A 20,220-nucleotide genomic window follows, 5' to 3' on the forward strand; every position below is an offset into this window, starting at 1 on the left:
CCTTGAGGGGCAGCCACCACAAGTAGCTCGGTACCCCACAAACCAGTTTCCAGCTTACCCAGGGTTTTGGTAAGTGGGGGAAAATATGGGTGTGGGCACATGGAGTGCCCCCCAGCCCCCCGGCAGCACTCCTGCTCCAGCCCTCCAGCAAGGTCTCGTGTTGATTCAGTGTCCTCTAGTGGCAAATCCGTGGCACAAGCGTGGCAACAGAGGAAAATGGGGACCCCCCTTGCCTGGCTTCGTGACAATCAGCAGAGCTTACGTATCTTGCGGGAAGGAGGGGTGTTGCACATCTTGTCCAAGCCATGTGCGTTATGTGTAGCACCTGTGTGGTTTTCCCCTGCCACAGGTTGCTGCGGTCTGCTTTGGCCTTTGGTGTTCGACGCGCCAAGCAGGCTTCTGGAGGGTGCTGCTATTGCAACACTGTGAGATATTCTTACAGCTGGGGAAATGTCCACAATTTTTCAGGGTTGTTCACTATGAGCTAGATACTTCAGAGTAAAAACAAAAAAACAAACAAACAAAAAAAATAAAAACAAGCAAACAAACAAAACACACAAACAAACAAACAAACAAACAAACTGCTTCACCTGGATTAAAGATAAAAATTGAAGCTGAAACAGGGAGACTGAACTGGCTCTGCTCCTGCAGCTGGCAGGGAGTCCTGCAGGGCCTTTCTCAGCAGCAGCATTACTCAGGAGGGCTGACAGACCAGTCCCCAAGTCTTTCCCCTGCATGCACTGGGAGTAACACACTCACTCTTGATGTCCTCAGCATATTGGCACAAATTCTTCTTGACATATTCAGTATGAAGTATGAAGGCTTTGATTACTTAAAGAAGAATAACAACCAGACTATATTTAAAGTGCTTCCCTTGATCTCCTGCTTTAAATTACGCTATTTCTCGCTCTTCCCCCTTGCACTTTTATTCCCGTCCTCCCAAATTCTTCCTAACTCTGCTGTTGGATGCTGTTTCCCGACTTATGATTTAGTGATTTCAAAACCCTTCAGACTCTGGGTATGTTTTCTGTCTGGAGATGAACTCTGGCTAAGCTCATTTCTAGCGGTGACATGAAGGCATGACTTGTTCTTTTGGCATGCGGCACAAAGTTGATAGAGAAATCAAAAGATCAAATGGATCTCTGCATTAGGCTGGCTTCCTGGAAAAGATGATGCACTTTTGGTTGTTATCAACACAAGCTCCCAATTAAAAATATGTCCTAACACTACCATTGAGGCATAATGATTCAATTTCTCAGATAATGGAGTATTTCTCCACACTAGAAACACAGCATTTTAGTGGCTGCAAACGCCTCCCCTCTTCTCCCCCAGTGTCATTCTATGTTGCAAAAACACATATCAAACCTTTGGCTGTATTCATTCTCCCACAAATGTGATGTTGAGTACTATCTAGTGTTTTCCTTAAGCAGATGTGGAAAATTCCTTTTTTATCCATTTATTTTATTTATTTATTTATTTATTTATTTATTTTTATGCCATTTGTCCTATTTCTGCTGTCCTGAAGAGGGCAAGGAAAACTCTTCAAAACGTCTGAGGCTTTTCAGATGATGCTGGCTGGCTGACTGCATTTATTATACCGGGAGAAATCAAGACTGCATAAAATTAATTTATTTCTACTTTTGTTTGCACAATGTTTTGCATCAGACAGACTGGTTTCAAACATCGCCAACAGATTTTTTTTCTCCAGCACTCCCAACTGTATGGATAAAATGCAGAGCTAGTACTTGGAGGTGGTACAGGAGCTAGGCCTTCCCCCTGCCTTGCTAAGTGTTGAGAAGCTGCAGAGTTCATTCTAACACACCTCTGGTCTCAGTGATGCCTCTTTGTAAAGTGGAACAATTTCAGGCTTAAGGACTTCTGAGTTGATTCGGGTAGAAAGGAAGCTGCTGTCTTCTGGGAGGAACCTAGACCTGGCTCTGCACCTGGCGGGGGCTGGCACCAGCTGAGGACAGCAGCCCCCCGGGATGGTAAAACAGCCCTGGACTTATGACTTGCATGGACCAAGCTAGTGCCCTGGAAAGCTAGGTTTGCTGCTTTCTTGCACTTGAGGATGTGCAGAGGTAGATGCTGAGCTGTGTCTCTGCCCTGCACCATCCCTTCCTCTTCCTCCCCAGGTAGGACCATCCTCTTCTCAACCCCCTGAACATAGCATGGCAAAACCCACTGCTGGCCTTGAGGCTAAGAAGCCTAGAGCTGGCTCAGATGGAATCTGCTGTTAGTCATGGCTGGGGAATGGGTAGAAAAGGCAGGACTCACACTGGGGAAAGTTATTGAGGCTGGGTTAGGGCTCAGCTGGAGCTTTTGTCTGATTGGAAGTATTTTGCCTCAGATGCTCCTAATTCCTGCTGGTTGTAGAAGCCCAGGGGAGCTGGGAGCAGCTGCTTCTGTGCTAACTGAGCCAGGGTGCTCCGTGATGTCTGCAGAAATAATGTCCCTTGTAGCTCTTGGCAATATTTCCATTTTCCCACCATGTTCCTTGAACCTATGTATAGAACCCTGCCCTTTTCCCTAGCTGCTGGCTGGGCAAGAGGTAATGCATTTTTTGTCTGGCTGGAGGCACAGCCAAATGGCCAAACAGACCAGAGGAAGCAGGATCAATCTGCAGCCTTTCCCCTGGTAAAGGCCCTGATTTACATCCTTATTCTCTCCCTAGATACTCAATTTCATACAACTCTTAGAAACGTTAACTTCTTGAAGGCTGTTATGTTCTGTCAGATTGTGCTGAAATGGGCTAAAAACTGGTACAGAAAACAGCAGGAAGATCTGACAGACAGAGAGACAAAGAGAAATTGCATGATCTTCATTCCTGTGGGAACCCAGGCTGATGTGATGTGCTTTATCCTAGCAGTTCACTCTGAGCAGCGAGACTTGATAAAAGATGATATGGTTTGTGGAACCGGAGGCTGTAGCTTCCAGCATGGCTTCATGCCTCTGCGCTTCTCTGCCATCTGCTGCTCATTACCACCCCACATGGACCTCTCACCCATGCCAGCTAGGCTGTCCCCATGGCTTTGCACTGAGCAGCCTGCACAGGGGTGGTTCCCTGCCCAGCTCTCACACCCACTCACTTTGTGCAGTGCAGCATAGGTGGAAGCTCAACAGAGATTTGAAGAATTTTTTTTTTTGACTGGAGTGTCTAGATCATACTTTTAAGTGCCCAAATCCTTTAATTATTGGACGAGATCATTGTGATACTAAAACTGGGAAGCTTTCTGATGGATCCTATGTGAGAAATTCTCTCTGAGTTGAGGCAGCCTCTCGTGAATGAATAGTACTGATGGACCACACTTTTCATTTGATGCGATCTTTTGCTTCAGATTATGCAAAATGTTTTTTAGATGCTTATTTGCTCCAAATAGTTATGTAAGACAACTTAGAATCATAGAAACATCTAGATCAGAAAGGACCTTCAAGATCATCAAACCCACCTGTCAACCTGACCTACTGAGTCAGGGACACTAAACCATGTCCCTTAGTGCCATGTCCACACCTCTCTTCTATAGCTTCAAGGGGTGCCACACCTCTCTTCGATACCTTCAGTGGTGGGGACTCCACCACTTCCCTGGCCAGTCCTCCATTAGCTTACTTAATCCTTCCCCATTTAATCCTCTCAACTACCTCATTCTTCTATACTCTGGGGAAGATGAACAGGAATTTGATACCCAAGAAGAAATGGGAAGTTTCTACACTATTCTACTTGTGCCTTGTCACCTTTCTTCATAGACAAGGTGTTGTAGTGATAGTGCATATCCCTTCCTTTAAACGGGGTTTGAACAAGAGTCCCTACAATTAACTACACAGTGAACAAGTGAATAAAGATCAGGCCTGATCCTATAACTGGTCAAAAACAGGAGAAGCTGATCTGATAACACAGGGATCTGTCCTGACTGATGTTTTAAAAACTGTTTCTTCTTAAGCTGGTGGAACATGGAATAATGATGGCCAGATATAAAGCTGATAACATTTTATCTAGGTAAATAAGAATACTGTGAGACTCAGTTATTGGAGGGACCAAACTAAGCCAACCAACACAATGATACAGTAGTGTATTAAATGCTGTATATGCATTTGGGAAGAGTAATAGGAGTTGGAAATGATTTGTAGTCACTCAGGAAATCAGATGTCATTGTGGATAGCTCAGTGAAAACATCTGGTACAGAAGATCAAAGGCAAATGCTATTTTGGGTTGGAGTACAGAGCTATTGAAAGTAATATGATAACATAATGTTTCAATCAATACTGCTTGGTAAGTTGTGTTCAGTTTCAAACATAGATATACAGCCAAAGAAGCACAGTGGAAAGGACTAGATTGTCAAAGGTGGTGGTATTGAAGAGACAGGTGGTCGCTGGGGTCATGAGATGGCTGGGCTCTCTTCCTGATGCTACTATTGGATTGTGGGACACTTACATCAAGACAATATTTATTTATCTGCAGTAATGTAGGAATCCTTGGAATTGCTTACTTATGGCAGTGGTAGATACTACAACACTAGAAATCCTTCACTCAGGTGTAGATTTTTTTTTTTCCTTTGAGATTTCAGGGAGTCTTCTTGTCTGTGTTCTCATAAAGACAGGTAGTAGTCCCTAGCCTTTACGTATATCAGTAGGGAAGGAGTAAGAGGGGAAGGAAAACTTAAGAAGTTGAGTCACAGTTTACAGATGATATAAAAGATTCTAGGAACACATCTGAAGTAGGGGAAGAAATGTAGAGTTGTTTTTTAATGAGGAAGACTAGTGAATCATAGACACAACAGAATACCTTTGTTGCTAGCTCATCCACTTTTATGTGGCTGAGTTTCCCAGGTTTAAAATCCCCAAACTTAAAGTCTTTCAATCAAATTAGAAAATTTTTCCTTATCCTACAATGAAATACTTCTTATGTACCAAACCAACACCTGACCTTCTTCCTTTGGCCAGCCTGTAAAGGAAAACAGGTGGCTGAAGTATTTCATGTACTGTTTTTTCCAAACTTCTGGTTTTGATACGATTTTATCTATGAGGGGCTCAGAACGTAGATTAAAACTGTAAATATTTTGATAAATATTTATCAGGGGCTCATGGACATTAACATGAGGGAGAGGAGAAATGCAAGGCCTAAGCAGTCTAAGAGGGATGGACATTACCATGGTGAATTTCAAATTAAATCAATTCAGGAAGCATCACTATTAAACTTCATCTAATTAATTTAATGACTCTGCCCAGAGAGGCAAAATCAAATGCAGCATTACAAATAAGGTGCAAGTGCTTATACAGCAGCAATGCTAAAGAAGGGATCTGGGTGTTACATAGGATCACAAGCCAAACAGCAGTCAGCCACTTATATTCAGAATAGGAAGCACGGGGAGGCATTTTCCTTCCTCTCTGCCCTCCATAAACCAAATTGAGTGTGAAGATAGACTGCTAGCCTATTCTCCCTTTCTGTATAAAGATTGTTCTGCTACTGAAAAGGCTGCAAATGTAATTCTGGAACATGTGAACTAGGATGCTGTGGGATCTGGAACAGAAAATACAGACAAATTAGATGGAGAACAAGAGGTGAGCAAGAGAAACTCCTGAAGGTTTAGAAAACAGCCCCTGTGAAAAACATTGAGAATATATGATTCTTTGGATTGTTTAAGATGGCTGAGAGAGAAAAAAAAATGAGTAGAAAGTGGCCATTTTAATGAGCTACTCTGAATATTTAGCTTTGATAGCACAGGCCCCAGAATTTCTTATGGTAATATGTCCTTCATAGGTGATGTCATGCAGCCACCTAGGGGGTGTGTTTCAGAAGGGCATGACATTTTGAAATAAAAACTTGGAAGGAGGACTGCCCTGCTGGTGTTGATGACATGAGCTCTGCATTTTCTCTTGGAGAACTGTTTGGATGTTCTGGATTTTGGTTCTGCGTTTTGGCCCTTAGATGGGGGTGGGCAGGGCAGGCTCCATGGCCCCTGGCAGCATGTGGCACCTACTACCCATGACTAGGAAACACAAAAGTGGATTTCATAGTGTTGTGCTGTTTTGGTGCATCAGGAAATGGAAGCTCTTTAGCAATGGGTTCCTCCCAAGGCAGTGTCATTAGAGAGTTGGCAAGCAGTGGCCACTGCTAAACACGTGGGGCATTATCTTCAAAGACTCTTCTTAGGCTCCTTTATGCAGGAAAGTTTAATAACTCATGAGAAGGGTATGTAAAATACAGAAGGGTTGATTTGGCAATTACGTGCTCTTTGAAGACTGTTTAGCCTGCTCTGGAGTGGCCAACCTTTCATAGCCTGGGAGACAGGAAACAACAAATATAAATGGCATTAAAGTGCCGTGGGCCTTAAAGCACTCAATTTATTTTTTTCATGGATGTTATGAATATAACACATGCTATTCACTCAATCTTTGCTTTCTTTGACTGTTTTAAAAGTATAGTTATTATTTATATATATTCACAAAATCCTGTTCTTGACAGCAAACTCATCAGTTCTAGTTGTCTGGAGGCAGAACTACACAAAAAAAACATCTAGAATTAGTCTGTGACTGTTTCATGCTACCCTGCAGCACTTGTAAGGCTGAAGTTCGGTACCCTGACAACTTATCCCCAGGTGTAGTAGCCTCTCCTTGAAGTACTTGGACCCTATATCTTTACTTTCAAGTAATGCACAGAAAAGGGATTATTTTAGCAGTTCTCAGCTGCTGTAAAACATAGTTTCCACTGCTTTCCAGGCTGAAAGAATAATCCCCAGCTACTGAGCAAAATGCAAACATACTGGGGAGCAGTGCAAACTCAGATAGTTTTCTGGAAGGCTGACCACTGCCAAGATGCAACACAGCCTCAGGACACAGCAGAGATGACAGTGGTTGAAGAGCAGCAGCAGCACACTTTCCATCAGAACTCTTCCAGGTATTTTTGGTGGGAGGGACACAACAGCCAAGCAAAGTCAACTCTAGGACTTTGATACTGCAGATTGTGCCTTTGGGGTCTAAAACACAGCCAAAGCAGACAGGGTATGCATAGGTGGTACCACGGAGGGGATGCATAATTTTTTCCTGTCCCACTGAGGATGTGTCTGTTCAAGCATCTGAGGAAATGTGACTCAATGTGTTCAATATGGGGACAATGGTCACCAATTAAAAAAAGCCCCATGTGTTGCAATGTTTGAATTTACAACGTTATTGCCCACAGTGAGCAAAGCCAGTGTAAGACCACAGACTTAGTGAGCTGTTATCAGGACTTTTTAAGGCAATTGCTGCTGTACTGAGGAGTATCTCATAAAGTTGAGGGGTTGAAATTTCCCACTGTTCTGAAGATTGGTATTTATACCTGGGTAATGATGGACCCTTGTGTTCAGAAACACAGCATACAGCTCTGATGAGTCCGATGTGAAAATCTGAAGACAGTGTGGGTTATTTTTCTCAAATTTGGTGCCAATTTCCGAGCCAAGGTTGTTCAGCTAGCATTAACCATGTTAGCTGTAGGGACAGCCCTCACATGGGAACCTCTCCTTCTCTTCCCCAGTTTCCTGGTGTAAAAGACCAGTGGGTTACCTCTTAGCTGGGTGAAGTATCAGTGATCTATGGCTATGGGCTGAACTTGAGCTCCAAGTTGCAGATAAAGTCATCGGTGTGGCACTTAGCTTAGTGGAGCCCAAGCTAGCTGGAGCCTTTTAGCACAACAGCAGTAAGAATGTTAATAATAAATCAGTGAATGGCTGAGGGATTTGCCCTAAAAGGAAATCTCTCCAGCTCTATTCTTTCCAGCTATGTTGTTTCTGGGATGTTGGTGTGCTGTTTTCCTACAAAAAAGGGCCCTTTTTTAATGCTTGATACAAGATGCCAAATCTTGAGGTCCCACTGCTCTGAATAATTGAGAACACAACGTCCTTTCCTACAAAGTGATTTAAGTCTTGTGATCCACTATGGTCTTCTCATATCTGATTCTTACTTTAAATGAGCAGATTTTGAATTCTATATGAGGGTGAATAAGTAGTTACTCATACATGCAACCTGATTTCATTGAATGGAGTTAGCTGAGCATGACTGCTTAGCTGCTGGCATAAAGAGCTCATGACCTGCCTGAAGTGACAGTACAGTCATTTTTAGCAACAGTACATTTTCCTTCCTTTTCAGACTTGAAGCAAATATGTTCCTGGATGCAGGAAAAAAAAAAAAAAACACAACACAGTACCCAGGGTCCCTTGCAAAATAGAGGAACTGACTAAGTGAACAAAAAAGAGGGAAAGAGTCCTCAGCTGAGCATGTCAAACCCATGAATCAACTTGTGAAGTTGTTATTACTTTTTTTTTTTTTTTTTTTTTTTTTTTTTTTTTTTTTTTTTTTTTTTTTTAAGCTAGCTTGCTAAAACAGTGATTCAACTACAAGGCTGGGGAGGGCAACCTGACCTCTTCTAGCCCCTGAGGGATTCCATTGCGCTTTTTCCAAAGTAGCAGGTGTTAATTCCAGAGTCCTGGCATAAGTGAGTTTGGGATTACGGTTTCTGTCCTTGGGCAGTGATTACTGAATCAGTAAAGCTTTCCTTCAGCAAGAGCTGGATGCATACCAAAGACGGTCTCAGGATGTGACCGTAGAGATCTTACCCTAAATCCTTTTTGTTTTCAGTTAACAAATCTATTTTGTGGCTGCTTTCCTTCCTGTAGTTTTGCTGTTGTGTAGTTTTGCTGTTGTGTAGTTTTGTGTTTCAGTCCAGAAATGGTAACATTTACTAAGCTGAAGTACCTCATCTGTTATATCATTGGCTAAAGAGGTGTTAGATAACGATACTTCATCAGTTAAAGAGCAATCCAGGACACTCCAGATTTCATGGGAAGATATATTTGTAGTTCTTAAGCCTGTTGATCAGATTTACTTTTGTGGTCCTAATTTCATGATAAAAGTAAGTTGTGCATACTCAGAAGGAATATAAGGTAATATAATTATTGTGCAAACCCCTATGAGAGACTGGGAGGCAATCTGAAAGAGACAAATCTGGGAGCAGGGGTATCTGGGAACTACTCTGCATAAATCCCCCATATTATCAAATTTCCTTCTTGGCCCCCACAACCAGCAGAATTCTCTCTATCTATAGAAAAGCTTATGGACAGCTGCCAGTAGATGATGCCTGGAAAACAAGAATGGGACAGCTGGTGTGGAATGTTTGACCTTGCTTTATGTGATCCTGATTTATAAAAGATACTGGAAATCTCAGGGCTCCCATGACTCCGGTGGGAATCACCCTTTCCAGCCCTGTGGAGCAACCTTCTCAACAAGATCTAGAAGCCACAAACAAAGTTTTCCACGAGCCCTGGAATCTTCCTAGTCATTGATTCACACCCCCCTGGGAATTTCAAAGATGTTCATTGGTGGTGGTTTCATTCTGTGCAAACCATTTGTAGGAGACATGGAATAAATTATGTCATTGCAGCTTGAGAAAACCTACCTAATAATCATGCAAAAGATTCAGCAAATTGCTTGCACAGCGAGAATTTTAAAATCTCAGCATATAACCTGAGTGGCACAAGGGTTTTCAGAAGTGCATTAATAATGAAAATAATAAAACATGGAGGAAAAAGGATGAGATGTGTAGGAGCTCTCCAATGCTTTAAAATAGGGCTATTAACCCAACAAAATGTTCCTCTCTTTCTTCTTCTTTGTGCTCTGCTTCTGTGGTCTGTCTTCTCAATCAAACAAAAATAGCTCAGAAAAATTGAACACTTCAGACAAATTTTCAGAATTCCTGGGCCTTCCAGTAGAGGGAAGTATTGTTTCATTTCCTTTGGCTTTGAAAGGTTTTGTCAGTGAAATAAGGTAAAGTACAAAGAGATAATCAATACTATACAAACACAGAGATGGAAACAGTCACTTGGACCTTAGTCCTTCAGGATTATGTATGCCCCGTTGTCTTGCAGAAACAGATGCTCAAAATAAGTGAATGCATAAAAACTTGGGGATTAGGCCCTAAATCATTTAATATGCATGTGAAGGACAGAGAGACTGTACCAAACAAAAGTCCTGCAATGGAAGCTGAAAGTACAAGTTAAAGTTTATGTATGCTATTGTAAGCATTTTCCTGGATGACAATTGTTATCTTAAACTTGCTTATTTCCTCACTGCTGTAGATATATCCTGTCAGGTTTCTGCTACTGAAGGGGCTGGAAGACCCTCACAGTATAGGTATTGCATCTTCCTGAGGTGGTTCTGTGTAAAGCAATCCCAAATTTCTGCATTACACCACCAGGAGTGCTTGTTTGGGGATGGCTTCCCAGTTGTCTTGTGGGTGCCTAGAAGCTGGCTCACTGAGGACCAGAGGAATCAGATCTGAGCCAACTATATATATATATATATATATATAAACATATATATATATAAACATATATATATATATATGCCCTCCTGCAGCAGAGCATGAGGGAACAGGGTGCAGCAGTACGGAGCCAACTCAGGTTCACCAGCACCTGGGGCTGCGGGTGTGCAGTTTCCAGCTGGCTCAACACACATGAACCTAATTTGGGAAACTCAGTTGTACTGAAAATATTAGGGCCAGAATATAGACCTGGATGGCTGCCCTTAATTGTTCACATACCCCTTGGTAGGATTTTCCCCTCTGCCAGTTACCAGTCCTGCAGACTGAGGTGGACGGGGACAGTTTGGACATGGGCTGGTGACCATTCCTGGGGGCAGTGTGGACATGGACATCTTGCCCAGGGGTGGAAGCAAATTTGTCACTGAATCATAGAATGGGTAAGGTAGGAAGGGACCTCTGGGGATCCAATCTGGTCCAATGACTTCTTCAAGCAGTGGCATCTAGAGCAGGTTGCCCATGTGGACGGTCCAGCTTGTCCTTGGGGTGAAGCTCAGAGACATTTTGTGTGATAGTATAGCCACAGCCACATTGCCCTGAGTAGAGCTGGCTTGGGTATTTCCGTCCTGGGACATGCTGTCTGCAGAGGAGACAATCTGCTGTCTGCTAACTGAGAGCTGACCAAACTGATGTTACTGCTGAGGGCAAGCCTGGCCACAGAGCCACTTGGCCCCCCAGCATGACTGCACCCCATGTGGCTTCATTCATTCAGGCACAGATATGGTGTGTGGCCCACCACAGGCTGCAAAAGCAGCCTGCCATCCTGGGTGAGCACTGGGATCCCTTCTTCTGCTGCTCCATCTGTATGGCTATGGCTATCATTACCCCATCCAAACACCCTACTGCGCAGCTCATGGAAGGCCTCAGTGGTGATGGTTAGGTGAATTCCTCCAGGTCGCTTGCCCCCCCATTTTTTTTTTTTTAAACACCTTGAAAACAGACAATGGCTGACTTCTCCCCAGAGGGTCAAGACAGACTCACCTGCTGTCATCTGCTCCTCCCCAGTTCAAAGAAGTATGAGCACAGAGACTGAGCTGGCATTTCCTCCATTATAATTGGAGTAAACCAAAACTTCTCTGAAAATCTCTCTCTCTACTTCTGCTCACAGCTATTGAGGAAAATTTGTTATTTTAAATTTGTTTGTGCCACTCCTCCTGTGCTGACTACTTGGTGCCTCAGGAATGGTGTGAAATTACCTTTGCCACATGAAGCAGCATCTCATAGCATCTTCCTCAAAACGTGAGTCAAAGGGTTGGACAGACAACAGCCGCTGCTCTCTGTGAGGCAGTGTAGAGCAGCAGTGACTGTGTATGACCTGTCACCATGCCATTCAATCAGTTGGCAGGTGGTGCTTTTAGGGTCAGGAGTGGGTATGGCAGAAATTCCTCCTCAGCTTGTTTGTAGTAGTTTTCAGGATTAGTATGTCATGGTCTGCAGTAACTGAAGAAGTTGTCATGCTCTTTACAGAGGCATGAGCAATCAGGAAACAGCAATTAGAGATTATTCAAAATTGCTCATTTCTCTTGTGCACATTGTGTGTTACTGCATGCAGAGCTGTTTGATCTCAACAGAAACGCAGAGAGAATTTTTCTTTCCTCAAACAGAGAATTATTTTGTTGGTTACAATAGATATATTAACTCAGAAAACAGATATTAGTCCATTTGTTTTAGTACCAGCTCCATTCTATTCATATCCCAATGTCAGGACAAGAGGCAGTGGGCACAAACTGGAGCGCAGGAGGCTCCCCCTGAGCACCAGGCAGCATGGCTGTGCTGGGTGGGTGCCTGAGCACTGGCATAGGCTGCCCAGAGAGGCTGTGGGGTCTCCTCCTTGGGGATCTCCAAAACTCACCTGGACGTGGTCCTGGGCAGCCTTCTCTGGGTGTTCCTGCTTGGTCAGGGGCTGGGGTAGGTGGGCTCCTGAGGGCCTGCCAGCCTCAGCCATCCTGGGGTTCTGTGTGATTTTGAGGTACCCTCTAAGTTAAGGGGTATCAGCTGGCTGCTGTCAGTAACCCTGCACACAATGATGGACAGGCATGCATTGTCAGAAGAAAGGGTTTTGGCACTTGAAATAGTGCTTTTCCTGTACAATTTACTACTGGCATTTGCTGGAAATTCAGTTCCTGCAGTGAAGCCTCTGGGACAGACACATGTGCTCATCACTCGTTTTGGATCCTGCTCATCCCACAGTGTTCATGGTGCTGCGGGCTGCCCCAGCAGGAGATGCCTGGGCACTTCTGGGTGTCCACATGGAGGTGGGATGTTGAGTAGTGCCAATCTGGAAAGTGCATTTAAGGTACAAAAAAAAATCTAATTGGTGCATAATAAACAGACATCTTGCCTTGTGTCAACAGTACTCTGTGCACATCACTACAGCTTCCTCCTACCCTGTGACTACTCTCGTATCTAGCTTTGCACAACAACGTTTAAAATAGTCACCCCCAAAGGCTGGTTGTCTTAAAAATGATATTGCTTTGGGCTGTGACTCATCACTATGATGAGAGACATGGAAGAAATTGCAAGATGCAATTCCTTATATTGCATAAACTTCAGCACTAGTTTTGTGAGCTCCCTGCTGTCAGGTTGCACCCCTGCCTCCCCTTCCATAAGGATGTAACTGCAAACAGAGGTGGCAAATGAGGTTATATCTTCTTTCTGAAGATGGGACAAAATCACATAGTAATAATAATAATCATCTAATATTTTTGTTTTCTGATTAGGATTTTTCCACATCGACGTTAAAATCTGTTTGAACTTTGGATGTAACTGAGCTGAATACTTTTAAAGGACACATTGATAATATCAGTAGATCAGTGGAAACTCAATCTAAATCCATCTGACAGTCAGCTCAATTCTCTTTATTCAACATAAATGTAAATATAAAGTGATTTTAACTCAGAAGTTAGAAACATTGCGCATTTTGTTACATATGTCCGGTGCTTGGCTCATCATATTTTAGGTTCATGATATTAATGAATGCCAGGGAACAATGACACCTCAGAAAAAAAAAAAAAAAGCCCAGAGGATTATGCTGAAACTGATAGTTTATACAGGGGTGACAGGCTTGATGGAATAAAGCACATGCTTAGTGTCAGTCTGGGTTAGTGCTTGCATGATTTCCTTCCATTAAAAGATAACATGTGGGGGTCTTCAGAAGAAGGGAAATTATTTCAGGAACATGTTTAATGTGTTCCTTCTTGTGGTTTCATTGCCGCTTGTCTTTGGATGCATGTGAATTTGTCTGCCTGCTTTTTCTGGAGCAACTTCATGCCAGCCAGTATTGGGTATATGGTGCATCAAGTCTGCATACCTCAGCAGAGATGATCTAATGGTTCAAGGCAAACGGTTAACTCCATATTTACTTATTCCTGTGCATTGCCATAGGAAGACTTGGATTTTGATGAATACATTTGCTACTTAGTTAGTTCTGGACAGTTTTAGCCAGACACTGGATTTCTCACAGATTATGTCCTGTCACTTGATTCAGCCCTGAGCAACCAGTAATTCATGCAATATACAGTGCATTGGCCGTCGTCAGTCTCATGGGATTATGCCTGGTCAGTCTCATGGGATTATGCCTGCTCTCTAATTGGTGAGCTGAAACTTTTCGTGAAGGGCTGAATGAGTCCATTGGGACTCAGACCTTTGTACAAACATATATCAGTGTGAGTGTTGCCATAGCAAAGTGTGTTTGTGTATTATCCATCACAGATTGCATGTCTGCCCGAAGCAGCAGTGACTACTCTGGTGAATTCGTTTGCACATCAGTGCTTTCCAGGCCATCTCCTTGCACAAACTGTCAGCAGCAAAGTATTTTTGTGTCTGGGAATGAAAAGAGCAGACAGTGCATAGGTGATATTTAAACAGATGTTGAAGAAAAGTTTGTATTCTCCTAGTTGTCTGCCTCGTGCACACCAGCTGAAAGAGAGAGGTTTTCATACCTCCCCTCCAAAGCTAGGGCCAGGTGGGTGAATCTGTCATTCTGCTGAACCTTTGTCCCTTGTCTTCTGTTCACCAACTTCAGCATAATTATATACCAATATGAATGTACTACTGAGTTTACGAGACCAAGTAAAAGTTTTTATTTGCTGTTCCTTAAAGGAACAGGTATTGCTGACTCTTTTCTTTCTCTTCTTTTTTCTTTTCTTTTCTTTTCTTTTCTTTTCTTTTCTTTTCTTTTCTTTTCTTTTCTTTTCTTTTCTTTTCTTTTCTTTTCTTTTCTTTTCTTTTCTTTTCTTTTCTTTTCTTTTCTTTTCTTTTCTTTTCTTTTCTTTTCTTTTCTTTTCTTTTCTTTTCTTTTCCTTTTCCTTTCTTTTCTTTTCTTTTCTTTTCTTTTCTTTTCTTTTCTTTTCTTTTCTTTTCTTTTCTTTTCTTTTCTTTTCTTTTCTTTTCTTTTCTTTTCTTTTCTTTTCTTTTCTTCTCTTCTCTTCTCTTCTCTTCTCCTCTCTTCTCTTCTCTTCTCTTCTCTTCTCTTCTCTTCTCTTCTCTTCTCTTCTCTTCTCTTCTCTTCTCTTCTCTTCTCTTCTCTTCTCTTCTCTTCTCTTCTCTTCTCTTCTCTTCTCTTCTCTTCTCTTCTCTTCTCTCTCTTCTCTTCTCTTCTCTTCTCTTCTCTTCTCTTCTCTTCTCTTCTCTTCTCTTCTCTTCTCTTCTCTTCTCTTCTCTTCTCTTCTCTTCTCTTCTCTTCTCTTCTCTTCTCTTCTCTTCTCTTCTCTTCTCTTCTCTTCTCTTCTCTTCTCTTCTCTTCTCTTCTCTTCTCTTCTCTTCTCTTCTCTTCTCTTCTCTTCTCTTCTCTTCTCTTCTCTTCTCTTCTCTTCTCTTCTCTTCTCTTCTCTTCTCTTCTCTTCTCTTCTCTTCTCTTCTCTTCTCTTCTCTTCTCTTCTCTTCTCTTCTCTTCTCTTCTCTTCTCTTCTCTTCTCTTCTCTTCTCTTCTCTTTTCCTTCCCTTCCCTTCCCTTCCCTTCCCTTCCCTTCTCTTCTCTTCTCTTCTCTTCTCTTCTCTTCTCTTCTCTTCTCTTCTCTTCTCTTCTCTTCTCTTCTCTTCTCTTCTCTTCTCTTCTCTTCTCTTCTCTTCTCTTCTCTTCTCTTCTCTTCTCTTCTCTTCTCTTCTCTTCTCTTCTCTTCTCTTCTCTTCTCTTCTCTTCTCTTCTCTTCTCTTCTCTTCTCTTCTCTTCTCTTCTCTTCTCTTCTCTTCTCTTCTCTTCTCTTCTCTTCTCTTTTCCTTCCCTTCCCTTTCCTTCCCTTCCCTTCCCTTCCCTTCCCTTCCCTTCCCTTCCCTTCCCTTCCCTTCCCTTCCCTTCCCTTCCCTTCCCTTCCCTTCCCTTCCCTTCCCTTCCCTTCCCTTCCCTTCCCTTCCCTTCCCTTCCCTTCCCTTCCCTTCCCTTCCCTTCCCTTCCCTTCCCTTCCCTTCCCTTCCCTTCCCTTCCCTTCCCTTCCCTTCCCTTCCCTTCCCTTCTTCATTTTTTCATTTTCATTTTTTTTTTTTCATTTCCATTTTTTCATTTCCTTTTTTCTTTTTATGATAGATTCTGTAAAGGGCAGGATGGGGTCACTTTTTACTGGCTTCAAATGGTTTCTTGTGCAACTTTTTTTTTTTTTTTCCCTATAGGGCAAAAATTTATTCCACATTGAAGAAGACAAAATTCTGTACCTGGCACCATGGTGCCAGAAGACAATACTTAGCATGCCGCACAGACCCTTTTCTCCTAGAATTCACAGTTTATTGTATTACCAATAACATGCTTAGTTCATATTATTCACTGACTGTGGAGCCTAAGGTAATATGAAAGGAAACTGAAAGTGAAACTGAAATTCCTCTTTGGTGAATGGAAACAATCCAGTTTGACTGCAAGGGAGTTATCTTATTCTCATCCTAGTAGTTTATTTCCTAGAATTTACAGTGATAATCCATCAAAGTATGCACTAAATATTGTAAAATAAGTTTTTAACACATGCTCATAGCCATGAGGCCTTTTTCTGATTTGGCTTTGAATCTGGAAGATGTTAGCTAAAGGCTGAGGACTGACTTAACTCCAGTGTTTAAGTAACACAGCCTTTATGGTTGTTGTGCTTCTAAGCAGCTAGAGCAGGTTTAACTGGTATTTACTACACACTCCCAACTCCTGAAGTTAAGGAGGTGAGCCCATTGCTGCTGGTGGCACAAGGTCCATAACAGAGATACAGTTTTCAGTCTCATCCAGAGAATGCTGGTGATGCCCTCTTCTTTTACAGGAATACTGAACTTGTCCTTGTCTTGCTTTTGTACCTGAAGACAGGTAAAATGTTCCCGTGGTAACCAAAAAATCTGTTCATGACTCTGGCAGTGCGTATGAGTTTATATGAGACAATGAGCTGCCTTGATGAGGGTGCCTGACTCACTCCACCATAACAGCAATTAGACTGAATGCAACCTGTTGTATTTACATAGCACCGTGTGGTCTTGGGCATTGAAGACAGTTTCGGGGAAACTCACAATTTCTGAGTAGTCTTGCCTTTCATTTCCCAATAGCTTTTAGGAACACGGTTGCTTTAATTTCCCGTTGCTGCTTTAGCTGCGTGTTGTGAGGGTGTTTGCACAGCTCACTGTGGGTGAAGCAGTACTCAATGTCCAGCACATTCTTAATGAGCAATGTAAGGAACCACATTCCCTGCAGCAGCCTAGGGTTTGACGTATGATTTCCTGGAGAGGATAATGGGGAATGTATTATTTCTATTGCGCCCAGTTACTCACAGATATAAAAGCAGGGTACTTCAAATGTTTGCTTTTAGGGTGGATTGAAACAGGTCTGAACTCTATTTTGTAGAAAGTTTATGAAATGATTTGTAGAATGAAAAAACTTTTTAAGGTCAGTGGGTGCTTTAAGACAGCTTAGGCACCCTGGGTATATTTATATTGGTTCTCTGTAGGTTCCAGATATATGTAGCTGATGGAGGGAAACAGGTGGCTCCTAACCCCTGCAACAAGGTTTTGAGGACATAAGTAGGGCACCTATTTCTGTCTACTAGCAATGCATTAGGCTGAAGTGTCTCTGAATGGTGAGGAGGTGTTTTTGCAAGCCAAGGGGAGAGCACCAAGTGACCTGTAGAAAATAAATAATGTGGGGTGTCTGAAAAGGTGTCTGCCTCGGCAGCTGCTGCTTCATGGGGAAATCCGCAGATAATAAGAGCTGGTGGCTTTGTTTAATTGTAAGGCTCTAATTTATTTGAGATGGACCAATTTAAAGGTGGGTATTCAAAGGACAAATGTCAAATCTTAGTGTCTGCAGTTACATTAACCCATAGAAGTGAAGCTGTGGGGTCAGTTTGACCACAGCAGTATGGAAACTGGGCCAATTGCTTGAAGTCCATGTATGAAAGCTGAATCCACCAACCTCAGGGAGAGAGGATGGGATGAATCAGGTGTTCTGTGATGGAAGAGGCAGAAGTTTCACATCTGTCAGAGAGGGAAATCAAGGCTGCCATAAGGCTTCTCCTGAGAAGGAGTCTGGACCCTACTTCTGGGAATAACCAGCTAAGTAATAAATTATACGTGGACATCCTGTTGTTTAGGACAGGGTAACTTTCCCAAGCCTTAAGACACACGTGCCAGGAGAGGTGCATGCTGTACGTAAAGATGAATGAATGCTGCAAACACTTTCCATTTGAGCACGTGGCATTTGAAGCATCTGTCTCAGAGTGTCCCAGAGAGCTCTGGCCAAGCAAATGTCCCATTATATTTAGTTTTGCTTCTGCTGGGAGATAAACACGTTCGGGTTTATTGTTAGTAACAGAACAAGGTCTCCAGGATGCTATATTTGTTTCCAAGCTATTTGCCACTTTACGATGCGTTGGGTTTAGCACTTAGCTCACCACATCAGCAGGGGGATTTAGCCTCTGTCTGACGCAGCTCCTCGTGGTGCCCCGCTGACGAAGACGGCTGCCCTGCAGCCCTCCGAGTGCCACCGGGTCAGGCCGTGGCAGCTGGCCGTGTTTGTGGGCTTGCTGCAGAGCCTCAGCACGTGGTGGGTGCATGCTGGTGGTGGCTGTGTTGTCACTGCCCTCCTCTAAGCCACTGGAGGCAGCAGCTCTTTGCAGGTTTAGTGCTTCTGAGAGTAGTTAGCACTGTTTTACCTTTTTTTTTTTTTTTTTTTTTTTTTTTTTTTTTTAATGTCTGAAATGACAAGCTGGAGACAATATTTTTATCTGCAAACACCAACCCAGGAAGGTTGCTTAATCCAGCTGTGGAACAGGAGATTACTTGAGACACCTTCCAGCTTTATTTCTTTTATGAAAAGTCTTTTTCATCCAGGTTTAGAACAAGCTTGTAAAGCATTTGCAATAAGTGATGATTAAATTAACTAAAAGCAGCTTCTGTTCTCCAGATTTTTTTTTTTTTTTCAGGATGTTACTGGACACCACCACATACTGAGGACATGTTGAAGGGATCATCGGAGCAGCACTCAAGCCAAGCTCCATGGCAGGAATGCCAAGCTGCCACCCACGGCTCACCATGAACCGCTAGCCAAAGCACCCAGGCTGGGAGCTGCTACCCTCAATGGAAAACTGGGCAGGTTTCCACTTGGGTCTGCCTGGGCTGCACCACAATTTTGTTGCAAGAGCACATTTTCAGGAAAACTTCCATTGAAATTTTAAGCCAAACGAATGGAAAATTTCCATCTCTACCACTGACTATACCTCTTAGTGTGTAGTTGCTGACTAGGTCTAATGACTATTATGTCAGCCATTGAGAACTAACCAAGCATGCCAAGGTTTACTGAAAATTAACACCAGAGCCAGCTGCTTTGTGGCTTATCTAGTTCTGCTGACTTTCTTTCAGATAGATGTTGTTTAACATCATCTTTGATTACTTATGGACTAGAGAGGACTTTGCCCTCTAATGAGTGTCCCTTGTTCCGCTTCTTTCCAAATCCCAAACTGATATATTTATTGATAATTTCTGTGTGTTTTTTTTTTTCTTTCTTTCTATATCATTCCTGACATTCTTATCATGTCCATTGAGTGACACAGCTCTATGTCTGCTAGAATCCCTAATACATTTTTTATTTTTTCTCCTTGAAGGCATGTTTTTTTCCTTTTCTCTAACTCCCCTCATTCACTTGCCTTAAATTTATCATGTTTAATTACACAGATTCCTGATGCAAGAAATTTTCAGCTCACAAAATATGAAGACAGAGCAAAGGAGAATTAAAGGATGTGTAACCACAGGGAGAAGATCCAGGAGGGCTTCATGTCCCAGACCAGCAGCAGGGCAGACAGAGGTGGCAACATGGACTACAGGCTGATGGTGCAGGAGGGGAGGTGAGAAGATGCTGAGGGCCGCCCTTGGATGCAACATTGGTATCATTCATGCTGTGGCAATTTAACAAGTTTTTGGGTCTACAGTGCCCCCTGGCTAGTGTGCAGGCTGTGAGTGAGGGCTAGGGGGCACGGGGAATGTGGTTCTCATATGAGCTCATCGGTGCTAGTTAGACCCATATATTTTGGGCTACGATTATACACCAGACAACTATGTAACAGCAGGAAAACCTACAGCTGCAGTGCTAGGAAACATTAATACAGAGCGCTACCATCTGGTGTGCGCTCCCAGCAGCGGCTATACTTAGCTGCTGTGCTGCGTATCCTGGCTAATCCCCTGCTCTGAAGTGCGACACATTCAGTGTCGTGCAGATAACCTCACTTTTAATGCCAGCCATTCTCTGCCCAGTGATGTCTGTGCAGCTCCATGAATAGATACAAAACAGGGTACGTAACAGGGTTGCTATATGAAGGGGCTGCCATATCTGGTCTCTTGCTCATCTGCAGATTGGTGGATACACAATTTTCTCTCCTAAAACGGAACACAGGTTTAGTGATGCTCATGTTCAGGCTACCAGATTGTCT

This window comes from Aythya fuligula, chromosome 1 (assembly GCF_009819795.1).
Source record: "Aythya fuligula isolate bAytFul2 chromosome 1, bAytFul2.pri, whole genome shotgun sequence".
Classification (NCBI taxonomy): domain Eukaryota; kingdom Metazoa; phylum Chordata; class Aves; order Anseriformes; family Anatidae; genus Aythya; species Aythya fuligula.